The sequence below is a fragment of the Tenrec ecaudatus genome, chromosome 9, assembly GCF_050624435.1.
Source record: "Tenrec ecaudatus isolate mTenEca1 chromosome 9, mTenEca1.hap1, whole genome shotgun sequence".
Classification (NCBI taxonomy): domain Eukaryota; kingdom Metazoa; phylum Chordata; class Mammalia; order Afrosoricida; family Tenrecidae; genus Tenrec; species Tenrec ecaudatus.
Window position 1 is genome coordinate 9,483,230 of NC_134538.1, and position 10,079 is coordinate 9,493,308.

General features: G+C 41.2%; 1 non-coding gene across 1 annotated transcript; it reads left to right on the forward strand.

Annotated features, from left to right (window-relative positions):
• Positions 1-802: 802 nt before the first annotated feature.
• LOC142457436 (U2 spliceosomal RNA) lies at positions 803-993 on the forward strand. The gene has a single exon (XR_012786182.1). It is a non-coding gene; the product is annotated as a U2 spliceosomal RNA (small nuclear RNA).
• Positions 994-10,079: the final 9,086 nt, after the last annotated feature.

Genomic DNA, 10,079 nt, shown 5'->3' on the forward strand with positions numbered 1-10,079 from the left:
CCAGGATGCTCCTTAAAGGCAAGTATGGGAAGACTTCATTTCATGTATTTTGGACATATTATCTATCAGGAGAGAGTAGTCCCTGCAGAAGGACACCATCTTTGGTAGCGTAGAGGGGAAGTGAAAAAGAAGAAGGCTGTAGATGTGATGGAGTGACACAGTCGCTGCAAAAATGGGTTCAAACATAAGAACGATTGTGAGGCTGGCACAGGACTGGGCTTTGTTTTGTTCTAAGTCCATCGGGTTGCTGTGGATCAGAACTGACTCAATGTCATTGAACAGCAGCAAGAACATACACGCCCAATACAATGATAGAAACCATCACACTATTCTAAAATGGATATGAGAAACAAAGAAACTACCGTAGCACAAAGAACTCTGAAAGCAGAGGGACGTGGACCGCTTACATCATTTCAAGCCTTATTATAGAGCAGTAAGATCAAGCAGAATGGTATAAAATAAGTAGACACAAAGAAGTCTTATACGGTTCACTTATTTTTGACAAGCATCTTTGACAAAGCAATTCAGCGAAGAAAATAATCTTTTCAACCAATGATATAGAACTAACTAGCTATCCACAAGAAAAAGCAAAGAACTCTGACCCCTACTTCAGAATATATACAAAAACACAGTTGGGATGGATCATAGACCTCAATAAATATGAACAAATTACGAATATACATTTTCTAGGAAAAAAACACAAGGAAGAGCATCATTGCAATCCTGAGGTTTTGACAGGCAATCGAAAGGGACAAATATACAAGAAACATATTGGATTTTATAAAACTGAAAAATGTTGCTGGTCGCTTCTCGGTCTTTTGGCTAAGAGCAAGTGTATTATCTGTTCTTATCAGTTTAATATCGGATACGTCCTTTCTCTGAGGACAACATATTAAATAGATTTTTGTGGCAGGGAGATGGAAAAGGAGCTTGCTCCGTCCACTCCACGCATCGACCTGGTGGGGCAGTACTTCCAGGAACGGTGCACCCCTTTTTGGGGAAATATTTCAGTTGTTCACAGAACTAGATGGCACTATTTCCTTTCTCCTTTCTTGTCTCCCTTCTGTTATTGAAGGTGCTCCTTTGTCTACTAGTCTCCCTCGCAGCCAACCAGCTGAGCATTTTTTAGCTCCACCATTGTCACTTGGTCCCTCCCTGGTTTGTTTTTTTCTGATCCAACTGCCAAATAAGCTCTTTCCTGGTCTTTTCATCGTTCTTTTCTCGTTTCATGCACATCTCCAAATAGATACTGTACTCTTTCTTACTTACAAAACAATGTTTGCAGAGAGAGGACTTGTATGTGGAATAGACCAAGAAGGTTTAATTAGTAATGAAATACAGAATAATGAAAATATATCTGCATTCCAATTGGTCGTTGATCTCAGGAAAAAGAGCCCAACTTTGTGGTTATCATAAAAAACTACTCATTTTAAAATAGTTAAAATTTGGGATGCCCATCATGCTCCAGAGTCTGCCTCAGGGAACCCCTGTATATGGGAACTTCTCAGGGTGAACTGGACTCCACCCCAGACACACTTGTAACCTGAGAACTTAAGCCAGAAAACACATGGTGTCTGAGGAAGCAGGAAATCGCTGCACCAAGGGCAATAGACTGTTGATTGGCGAACAAACAAGGTCTGGCTGCGTCAACACCCTGGATGCTGTATTAAGATGTGTATTATTCCGACAGTCTTGTGACAGCCATTCTGCGATATCCTGTTATTCTTGTTTATATTAGGGTGTGTCTCAGAGCAGGGGCAGGTCCCTATTGGGGCTCACCCTCTTGAAGCTGTGTTATCTGTTCCTTGTTTTTTTTTGTAAATGAAACCTACCAATGGTGAGCCTAGAGAGAAAGCAAGTAAAAAGGGTTTTGGTGGGAGGTAGATATAGAGGGGTGGAGGAGAGAAGAGCGAGATGATGTGAAGAAGTCCAGGAAGGTAAAGCATGTTTGGAGCCTGATGATGTAAGCAATCGTACAATTATGTGTGACATGACTGAACTGTGGAATGGTATGACATCTGCATTAACTCCCAAGTTACAAAAAGAAAAAAAAAACCCATACATTGAGGAATGGATTTTGGGTTTGCACTAAATCCTAGTGCCAATTTAAGACTACATCATGGCCCTACTTGATAACCACCTCCATGAAATAATCACTGAAGGTAAGATTATGCTACTGCAAAGTGTAGTGCAGTGTAATGGTACCCTATCAACTGAAGTTGTTTCTGGGGTCTTTAAGGCTTGTATTAAAACAAGAAGCCATCCATGTGAGGAGTCATCGAAGTCCACATAGAAGAAGCACACCAGCTTGGTGATCCATAGAGGACAATTGCAAAATACGAATATGGTGAGGAGAAAAGTTTCAGGGCTAAAATTAATGACCACCCAATTTGTGGAGGGCCAGGAAATGGTGTGAGCCCCAAATTCATCTGCAGAGGATCTAGTTAAACTGAGCCACTAGCAGATCCGCTCTAGCCCCAGGCAAGGGTTTCAAACAGCCTTACTATCCGGCAGAGACCACCGTAATCTTGATTATGCTGGATTGAACTTGACACTTGGCCGCTTGGCCACCCTACAGACACAACCTAAATTTGCTTGGGGTGCAAACTGTTCAAAAGAGAACACCATTATTAAATTAGGAAAATCAGAATTCAGATACAAGTAGTTACAATAAAAATTTACTTATCATCCAACCAGCTGTGGTAGGCAGATGAGTTTATGTCAACTAGACCCTCTAAGCTAGGGGTGGGGTCAAACCTGTCAAATCAGGTCATAGCCAGATGCTATTTCCTTGGGGGTGTGGCCTTCTTATAGGTGGGGACCCTTGGGTCCACCTCTTCCTCCCCCTCCCCCCCGCCACTGCTTGCTGGCCACTCAGAGAGCTGCTGGATCCCTACCAGATTTCTATTGGCCTTGGGTCCACACAATTCTCACCCAGTGAACTCTGATCTTGCTGAAATTCTGCATCATTGCATGTGGCTGCCCGAGTCGGTAGAAGGAATTATAGATTAGTATTGGATTTATGACTTGAGTTATACTGAACTGGGCTGCTTTCTTGATATATAATTTTTTCTCATTATAAAACTCTTTTATATACATATGAGTGTTGAGGCAGTTAGTTTATTGTGCCAACCTGGCCGATAAACACATGTGGGGTTAATTGAAGGGTGGGGGGGAAAATGTCTCAGTGAGCCTAGTCTTTCTACTTCTTGGGTCTCTTACTTTGTGATGGTAGGACCAGGGTGCAGCTGGCTTAGCCAGTTCCCTGCTTCAGCTGGCAAGGCTCACTTCCTGCAAGACATCCCTGAGGAGAAGCCGCATGGACCTACCCGGATGCAGCCCTGGGTGCTGGAGCAGCCCAGTGGAGACCCCTGCCAATGCTGAGATGCGTACACATTTACTGATTTGGCTTTCCTCCTGCAGTTGGCCTCAACATGCGTGTTTTGTGAGATGGAGGAGGACTTTGTGGATTGGCATCAGACATATGGGTAAATGTTGGACTTGTGGGCTTGGGCGGCACTGGGTTGGGATGTTTTCTTGATGTGCACTTACCCTTTATATAAAACTCTCTTATACTTATGTATTTCTGTGGATTTGTTTCTCTAATGTACCCAGACTAATACAAATGTCACTGGATTTGTATCTTTAGTCAATGCAGCTGAACACATCTCTCTTAAACACATGCTAACAGGTTTGTGATCCAGTCCTAATTTGAAGATGAGCAACATGTTTTCTTGTACATTGAAATTGCTTACACATTTGTTTTAAATTTCTTCATATGCTACACTGTGGTATCTATTCACTGTGAGGGGAATGTGGAACTCTATATTTAATAAATGTGTGTGAAGTTAGAAGTCTCAAGTCTTGGTGCTTGTTGGATAATCCAACTGGTTCCCATAACCTGGGAGCAGTCTTCTAAAAAAAGTAACAAAGGATTGGGTGTTGGAGGTGAAATTGTATTGAAGTCAAGGGTCATAAATGGTAAGGAAGGACCCGAAAGGATGTGGTTGGACAGCTAACATGGTGATCCATTATTCTTTGTAAGCATCAGAACATTTTCAAAACGTTTTACCACTCATTTGTCTACCTTTAGTCTGATTCATGATATAATCACATTTTGGATTCATTTTGATCTTTTTGTTTTCTGCTTTCTCTTTGCTATGCCTTTTTCCCCTGTTGCTTCATTTTTTTCCCTTCTCTTGCTGATCTTGTTTTATTTAGAGTGTATTAGTTTTCCTTATTCCTTTCTCTCATGTCCTCTAGGGGTTGAAAGGAGACGTTGGTGACAGCGTTACCATTCTCCTCTTCCATCTCAGGCTCCCTGGGTTTGATTCCCGGCCTATACAGTTCCTTTGCAGCAACTGCCATAGGAGGCTTGGGTAATATTATCAGAACAGCTTTCAGTGGAATTCTGCACTAAAATCGACTAGAAATGATGACCTGGCAATCTGCTTCTTAAAATCAGTCACTGACAGCTCATGAAACACAATGGTCAATATGGGGCTGGCACAGGACTGGACAGTGCTTGTTCCTGGCTGTATGGAGTCACGTGATTCCTGGGCAACTCTATAGCAGCCAAGGAAATCATAGCAGCCATCAATAATAATGGATAAAAACAGCGACATAATAACAATAATAATGGAATGTTGAAAGTTATGCACTCTGTTCGATTTTCCATCGTTTCAATGTTGCCAATGCCTCTATCATTCTCTATAGAAGGCTGTTCCAGGCTGATTAGCAGCACGTTTTTTATGTCTTTTCTCTCATAATGTATGATTACTGTTTATGTCCAATGTATGATAATTATTGCATCCAATAATTTACTATCATTATGGACCTGATTGTTCAAAGCTCCTCCTACTGGTTGTTACACTTTATTTACCACATCAAAAAGGTTAAACCCAATGGGCAGAATAAGGGCCCCTGCAATGATGTTGTTGCTGGGTGATAATTGGTGCTTCACACATATCAGCCCCATGTAATAGAGCAAAAAAATGGTCTTCTTGGCATTTAATTGGGCTGCTAACAGAAAGGTCAGTCATTTAAGCCCACCATCTGCTTCCCAGCAAAAAAGATGAGACCGTTTGTTCTCACAAAAATGTACTGCCTCAGAAATACTGTGGGGTCAGTTCTGCTTTGCCCTAATGCGTTTCCGCAAGTCAACTCATGGCATTGGGTTCATTCCTTCTTCTTTTAAGAGCTGGAAATAGTCCTTCTCCAGTGCAGACAGACCCTGGGTGTGTTCAAGCCACTTATCTTTAGGTTAGCTGCCAAGCGCTTAACCTTTGCATCATAATGGCTTCTTCCCATGAAGATATCACCCAGCTAGTTCCCCGAGAACCTGTGAATATATTACTGTATGTGATAAATGATATTAACTTAAAGATGCTGAGATAGAAGGATTATACTGGATTATATCAGGAGCCCAATGCAATCCTAGAGGGAGGCAGGAGATCAGAGTGAGGATAGTAGGAGAGTACTAGGTCAGATGGATGCCAAGAAACGACCCAGTCAGTCTCCAGAAACTGGAAAAGACAAGGAATGGAGTCTCCCCTAGAACTTTCAGAAGGAACAAAAGCCCCGCCGAAGCCTTGCTTTTATACTCTAACTTCCAGAAAGATAAGAGGGTAAATTTGTACTGTTTTAACCTTCTAAATTTGTGGTGATTTATTAGAGCAGAAGTAGCAACTTAATAAAGGCATTGGCTTCTTTGTTCACCAATGCTACTTGCCCCCTGGCTCCATCTTCCTGGGTATGTGTGTCATTTTACTCAAGTTGTAGTAGGTAATTTATTCTTTCAACAAATATTAGTTTTGTGTCTACTATATGTCATGGACTATTCTAGGGACAAGGAGCTACTGTGGAGAAAAAGAACAAGGTTTCTTTTGGAATTTTTTATGAAACACTTGTCAGTGGTAAATGCTGAATATCTATTGGTCTGAAATACCTACATTTAATTCTCTCTTTTCAGTGGTAGTTGAGCAAAGTAGGCATTCTACTTAGGGACTGTTTACTTGCTGTGTGTGGACGATTTTATTGCCTTCTGGTTGATGTTTTGGATATTTGGTTATATGTGCTCAAGGAGAAATGAGAAATTAGTAAGCAATTTCATAAAAGCTACCTTTCAAGGTTAGAGAAAGATTGAGAGAGAGAGAGAGAGAGAGAGAGAGAGAGAGAATGGTATCAGTAATAATAAAAGTATCATTTCCACTTAAATTCCTTTTGGGAGGTCATTAGATTAAAATGACAAATGCCAAGTTTGAAGAGCCCCCCCATTCCCCTTAAAAGAGATATTATAGAGAATTTGTAAGACACACTCTACCCCCACCCTAGAATAAAATAAAAGCTTGGGCAATCCACTAAATACCGGACTTGTAACAGCTCTGTTCCAGAACAGGGAAAAAATCCTTATAATCAGTAGTTGGCTGGATGTTTATGGCTGGGAAATACGGTCACCCTCTCATTTAGCTCCAGGAGCTCACATTCACCATTGCCGCAGAAGCCATGGGTCAAGTAGCAGATGGTCCGCTTTCCCCTTGGGTGTGAGTCAGACTCCATTGTGCGTGAAAGACGGGTTTCCCTCCTGGCATCAGCTCAATACAATTAGGGAATCCTATCATGGGGTTACAGAAGATAATGTTCTCAGGGAATTCCCGGGGGACACTGAGGGGTTACCCATGGGGCACTGTAGGTTGAAAACCATATCCCAGCATCTGCGCTTCAGAACGGTTTCTTTGAATTTCTTTCTTCTTTGAGGTTTTAGATTCTGGAATTTAAGATCATGGAATCATCCTTGAAAGACCTTTTCATTGTGCTTCTAAATAATCTCATGGCTGTGATTATTGAGAACTCATCCTTGGACTAGGATTGCTACGGCCTTACTTACCTGTCCTCCTCCCTCCCCTCCCTTCCTCTTCTCTTCCCTTCCTTTCCTCCTTCCCTCTGTTCTACCCTCCTTCCTAACCTCTCTCCATCTCCCTTTCTGATTCTCTCCTTCTTTTCTGCCTCCCGTAATCAATGATGACCTATTATACAGTACTCTTAACACTATGTTGTACAAGGATGTAGAGTTAGAAAATCAAAAAGGAAGAACTTGCTCAGACTATCTAAAACTAAAAGAAACAAATCAAGCCTCGAGTAGCAATGTGGAAAGATTCAATGGGCAAAATATGGAAGAATGCAGGAATCAATCATCAAAAGAACATGGAAAGGACGCAGGGGTCACCAAACCAAAAGGAACTAGGAGACATTCAACCCTTTCATGAGGAAGCATATGAGCAAGAACCAATGGTATTGAAGGATGAAGTCCACTTGCACTGAAAACAGCTAAAAACAAGGCTCCAGAAATTGATAGAATACTAATTGAAGTGTTCAACAAGCTGAAGAAGTACCAGACGTACTTATTCATCTGGGCCAGGAAAGATAGCTACTTGGTCAACTGACTGGAAGAGATCCATATTTGTACCCATTCCAAAGGAAGATGACCCAACAGTATGCTCAAAAAACATATGCTGATAGAACAATGTCATTGATATCCTGTGCAAGTAATGTTTTATTGAAAGTCATTCAGTAATGGTTGCAGCGATACACTACTGGGAAGTAGATCGAAGTTCAGGTTGGAGTCACCAGAGGCCATGGAACAAGGGATATCACTGAAGATGTCAGATGGATCTTGGCTGGAAGCTGAGGCTTGTGACTGTGCGGACCATAACAATATATATCATTAACAGAATGGAAATCTTAGATTGCGCTCTTGCAGAATCTGTACAGGGATGAAGAGGCAGTTGTGGAAATAGAACTATGGAGTACTGCAGGGTTAACATCAGGAAAGGTATGTTTCCGGATTGTATTCTCTCAATATACTTATTCCATCCGTATCTGGAGCAAATAATCAGAGAAGCTGGCTTATATGAAGTAGAATGTGGCGTCAGGATTGGAGGAAGCCTTATTACCAACGTTGGACAGGCAGATGACACAGCTTTACTTGCTGAAAGTGAGGAGGACTTGAAGCACTTGTTGATGAAGATCAAGGATTTCAGCCTTCAGTATAGATTATAAATCAATGTGAAGTAAACCAAAATCCTCACAACTGGACCAATGGGTAATATCGTGATAAATGGAGAAAAGATTGAAGTTTTCAAGGATTTCATCTTCCTTGGATCCACAATCCATGTTTATAGGAAGCAGCAGTCAAGAGATCATTAGTTTTCATTAGGCAAATTACGGTAGTTGCACAAGACCTCTTTTGAGTATTGAAATGCAAGGATGTTACTTTGAGGACTGAAGTGTGCCTAACCCAAGCCATATTATTTTCAATTGCCTCATATGTGTGTGATGATTGCACACTAAATAAAGAACACCAAAGAAGAATCCACGCATTTGAATTTTGGTGCTGGAGAAGAATATTGAAAGTAGATTGACCTACTGAAAGGACAAACCAACCTGTCTTGCAAGAAGTATGGCCAGAGTGTACCTTCATTTTCCATTCTTTGGCCATGTTGTCAGGAGAAACCAGTCTCTGAAGAAAGACATCAAGTTTGGTAGACTAGAGGGACAGCAAAGGAGGGGAAGGCTCTCCAGGAGACCAATTGACATCGTGGCTGCAGTAATGGTCTCAGGCATAGGAATAATTGTGATTAAGGCACAGGGCCCACAGTGTTTCGCTCTGTTGTGCCTACAGGTGCTATGGCTTGGGTGCAGCTCAATGGCACACAACAACAGCAACATGGCACGTTCAACATTCTTTACCGATGGCATAATTCACATGCACTAACTCTTCTAGTTCCCCTGATTCATTATCTAGCTTTCACGTGCATATGAGCTTATTGAAAAATACCATGGCTTGGGTCAGATGTACCTTAGTCCTCAGTTACATCTCTGTTTGCTCTTTCATACTTTAATGAGATCTTATGCAGCAGATTTGCCCAGTACAATAGATGGGTTGATTTATTGACTGTATAAACCCAGAAGAAGCTTCTTTGAAAAGTAATAGCTTCCTATCTTGATATATTTGCTTAATAAATTTCTGTAACTCTGCAGCAATACTCCTTGACTTTACTATTTAAAAGTGTGAGGTTTTCTCTTCATATAAAGTTGATATTTCCTTGTAGCAACTTTTGTCACATAGTCTTTTCGAATGATGTTAGTACAGCCATTTCATGATATGTTAAAAGTAAATGATGTTTTAAATAAAATGACTCATACATTGCCCAACAATTACAAGCATTCAGCACATGATTAGGATCATCATAATTTTCACCATTAGTCTCATACAATTCAATGAACTTTAGATTAGGATGTCATTTGCCTAAGAATACAGAGGTAATCAATGGCAGTCAGTGTTTTTGATTTCCAGACTAGTCATCCTTATGTTTCCTTACATTGGCTTTGCAATGCGGCCCTAAAAGGGTGGGTGGAGTTATGCCGACTACACGGTCATATTCTTTCTCCAAAACACCCCCATGAAGACAGTGTCTTCCTCGTATGTTAACAGCTATAAGGAAATCTATTCCTTTGTTGTATGTCCCCTCTGAACTTTTGTCACTTTAGGTGGATTACAACGTTTTCAATCTTCAGATAGAGCACTGCCGGGCATGTGCATTGGTTAGGTGGAGAGAGAATCCACAGAAGGTTCTGTGGGATACAGGAGACCCAGGCATATTTTTACTCCCTCCTTTCTCCACCACTTCTTGGATTGATTTAGGTGCATCAACAATTTGTGCTTGAATGCCAACACAGTGCACAGGAGTTGACCTAAGCAAAAGCTTTCCTGAGCAGAAGCCATGGAAATAATAAAGATGATTTAATGCAGGCTTCCCACTGCAATGATAACAACAGAGGGGACTTATCTTAAGCCAGAGCTAGACATTTTACATTTGTATGGCTCTGAGTTGCCCCTTTGAAATACTGTTTCCAGAATAATAGTCCGTAATACTGATGACACCTACTATGTTTTCGGACCATTTTTTATTCATCGTGACTCTATTTTGGATATCACCGTGGAGTTAGGAAAACACCCCGTGTATTTGAAAACACTAGAGACACCCACTGCTTACACCAAGTTTATCACTTAGCAACCA